The following is a 4040-nucleotide window of genomic DNA, read 5'->3' as shown; positions in this document are numbered from 1 at the left end:
ATAATTTCAGCTCTACTGTAAGCGTTAACAAATTTGATTGTTCAATTTCAAAGACTAGAAAATGTTAATAATCACTTAAGGGTATTGACTGATATTTGGCCCCACTTAATGTCTTGAAACACTTTATACCACATTTGTAAATTTAATTTTTTATTGTCAACTTTCCTAAGTACTTACTTTCATAATTTTTATAAATATGTTTTAAATACTGTGATTCATATAGTCTCTTACATTTTCCAAGAAAGTGTAAAAGCTTAGTATGATTTCAAAGAAGTCACAAATCTAAAGCAAATCTAAATTAATTTTACTCATTTTTTGTATTTTGAAACTGAAATCACAAGGTTAACTTATTGACACTATAATATGTCAGATATTCTTAAACACTATAGGTAGTTAGCATAACAAATGCACACAGAATAAATCAAAACTGCTATGTTTTTGTTTTCTTTATATCTATACTTAATTCTAAACCTTCCTGGTTTGAAAGGGGCTTATCCAGTAAAGGAAAAGTTGTGTTACCTCAAACAATTTTAAGCTTGCTTTCCCGGGAGCATGTTTAAGTTTTCTTGGCATACTGAAACTGCTTAATAACCAGACTTAAGCTCTAGGTGTTATAACAGCCAGAGCTATGGATACCCAAGGGCAATTCTTTTTCCCACTCTGACAGCCAAACCCAGGCCCATTTTGAGGTCCTTTTTATAGCTAAGGATAGAGTCACAGCATTGCCTAATTTACATGTCAGTTTGGTGTATACCTCCCACCCAGGTGGCTTCTCCGCTTGATTGGAGTTAACAAATCTAGTTACTGCTTCAATCTACCCTCAACTTTTGTCAGATATTTTATTCCTATCGTTTAGAACACAATTTTTGATATTAAAGTAACATCAGATTGAATTTTGGAATGCCCTGGTGGTTTTGTTTGACAAGAAGTCATTGAATGATTTTGAGCAGGGGTATGATATGAACAGTATTACAATTTCAAAATACTAGTCTGGCAATTCAAAAGAAGGAAGATGAGCCAGTCAACAGGCAACAGGTGCTTGAATGAGCGGTCTAGCATCTCGTTTTAACCATAAGCAGGAAAACAGGAATCAGGGAGGTATAAGAAAGAAGAGCCAGCCGGACTCGGTGGCTCAGCCTGTAATCCCGTGCCTTTGGGAGGCTGAGGTGAGTGGATTGCCTGAGCCCGCAGGTTCGAGACCCGCCTGGGCAGCGAGACCTCATCTCTACAATAAATCAAAAAAATCAGCCAGGTGTGGTAGCGCATGCCTGTAATTCCGGCTTCTTGGAAGGCTGAAGCGGAAGGCTGAGGTGGAAGGATCGCCGGAGCCCAGCAGGCGAGGCTGCGGTGGCCGGGAGTGGCCACTGCACTCCAGTGTGGGCGACCGAGTGAGACTCCAACTCAAAAAAAAAAAAAAGAAAAGAAAGAAGAGCCAGGCAACAGGCATAAGGTGCATTTCATTGTACAAATATAAGTTACTCAAGCTTCAGCTTTATGGCATCTGGCTTGTTGGAAAAGTAAGCTGGTTTCAAAACTAGGTCTCCTTCTACAAACCTACCGCAAAGCTATGGAGGAAGACACATGGGAATGAGAGACATAACAGATCCCAACCAGTCAACCACACCAGTGCAGTGATACCATCTCAGTCATATAGCCCTCCTTCCTGTTCATGGACATTGAACCTAAAAGCTTTAGGAACTCAGCAGACAAAGAGATCAAGAAGGAGAGAAACCATCATGGAGGGAAGAGACCTGAACTGAACTGGAAATAGTATCATAGGACTGCAATATCACCCATCGAAATATGAGGAAAATTGACCTCCCTGAAAGTAACTATGGGTATACATGTTTTACCAAGCTCTCCAACTGGAAGGGAGCAAAATAGCAATATCTGCTGTGAATTCTTTTGTACATCTACACTTATTTTTATCATTTCATTCAAATCTATGAGGAAGAAAACATTATTAATCACTTTTTTTTTTTTTGAGTTGGAGTCTCACTCTGTCACCCAGACTGGAGTGCAGTGGCCACTCCTGACCACCGCAGCCTCGACCTGCTGGGCTCTGACGATCCTTCCGCCTCAGCCTTCCAAGTAGCTGGAACTACAGGCGCGCACTACCACGCCCAGCTCATTTTTGATGTATTGTAGAGATGAGGTCTCGCCAAGTTGTCCAAGCGGGTCTCGAACCCGAAGGCTCAGGCAATCCACTCACCTCAGCCTCCCAAAGGCACGGGATTACAGGCTGAGCCACCGAGCCCAGCTATTAATCATATTTTTATATGAAGACATTGTACGGTAAGTGCAAGGTAATAGCCAACTGTATGTTTTTGTATATACATACACTCATACAAGACAGCACTAAGGCTAGAGTTTCTGAAGCTCTTCCTTCCTTCAGGAATCTTCTTATATGGTTTATGATTTTCAGGCAGGAAACTTCTTAATGACACAATAACCCAGCCATTCCTCTCTGATTTTTTACAAGATAAAAACAATATTAAGTGCCTACTATTGCTAGGCACTATATGTGGGAAAATGAAAGCTTGTGAGATTCCTATTTTGTTCATTGGTTCTTCCCTTGTGCTAAGCGCAAGGGTCTAGAAAATGTTAAGAGTTTGATAAATATTTAACCAGATGTTTGTTGCTATGCGTGTCTCACCTTTTCCCAGACAGAAAGTTTTTTTTTTTCAGCAAGTCAGTTTATTAGAAGATAGGAAAGCTCTCCGCAGCAAAAGGGGACCCAAAAGTGGGTTGCCCAGAAAGATTTTATAGTTACAGTAGATTCAAAATAATAGTGGACTTCTGGGCTCAGTTCCTGCAGTGTAATTGCTAGACTGGCAGCCCCAAAGCCCCCTGCTCAGGTCCAAGGGACTACTTGGTGTGTCCCACGTGGAACCCAGGAGACCTTTCCTCTGAATTCTGATTCCTAGAAGTAAATGCCACTCCAACTGCTTCTCAGGCCTTCCCCCACCCCAATTTCTGACTCTCTGTGACTCCTCCTCTACTCTGCACCTCTAATGAGCACATGGGATTAGTAAGAAAACCTTCTTCCATCCAGTGGAAATAAACAAAGACCAACCAAATGGGAAAAGGCATAGGCTATTTATTCAGAGCTTACTATAGCAAGGGAGTCAGTTACCATCACTTGTGTTTTGACAGAGTCTCAAAGGCAGACAAAGAAGTGGGAGAGCTTTATACATAATGGATAAAAGGGGAGGCTTCAGGTGTGCCCTGACTGGAGGCTGTTGTCATAGGTAAGTTGCAGGTGGGCTAACTAGACAGATACATCCTATGTGATTGGTCAGGGGAGAATTTGGGGCTTTCTCGGTTGGTCTTCTTTTTTTTTAACATAACCTCAAAATTTTATCTTCATAATTAAACAAAATATGATGCTTAGAACTGGATCACTTGGCCCTTTCTCTTCTTATCTTCAAAACACATACATCTCTTACTAGCCAGCATTCTCTTAGATCTGCAGCTAGGCTCAACACACTCAAGCCTCCACACAATCTTCTTTGTGGTTTTAGTCTTTTTCCAGAAAATCGGCTTAGTCTGCCCACCATAGCCACTTTGCTTCCTGTCATAATGCCGCTTTGCCTGGGCATACGGAGAATCCTTGCCCTTCTTGTACTATGTCACTTTGAGGGGTTGGTGCTTGCCACACTTCTTACAGAAAGTCTGGCTGGTTTTAGGAACATTCACCATGTTTGTGAGAGCGCTATCAGCATGGAAAGAAAGGTGGTCTTAAGTTGGAAGCAAGGAAATAATTAGGGAAGCTGACCATTGTTAAGTCCTGACCATTTGAAGCTGATTGTTACAGGAGTCATTATTTGGCTTCTTCCGATGTTTCTAGAGACAGGAATCTGACTTCCTACAAGTCTGACATAGATAGTAAGCTGACTTGTAGAACTGGTTCCCATAGATAAAAGGTTGGTTTCTTGCAATGGTTGCTATGTATTGTAGGTCACACACACGCACGCACACACACACACACACAACACACCAGTCTAATCATTATGATCAACCTGTTCTCTGACTAATTG

At 41.5% G+C, this 4040-nt stretch overlaps 1 pseudogene; it reads right to left on the bottom strand.

The window, feature by feature from the left end:
* Positions 1-3390: 3390 nt before the first annotated feature.
* LOC103264273 lies at positions 3391-3702 on the bottom strand (annotated as a pseudogene).
* Between the last annotated feature and the right edge of the window lie 338 nt (positions 3703-4040).

Source organism: Carlito syrichta, unplaced genomic scaffold (assembly GCF_000164805.1).
Source record: "Carlito syrichta isolate Samal-C Ts95f unplaced genomic scaffold, Tarsius_syrichta-2.0.1 Scaffold305639, whole genome shotgun sequence".
NCBI lineage: Eukaryota > Metazoa > Chordata > Mammalia > Primates > Tarsiidae > Carlito > Carlito syrichta.
This window is presented reverse-complemented; position numbering and strand designations above follow the sequence as displayed.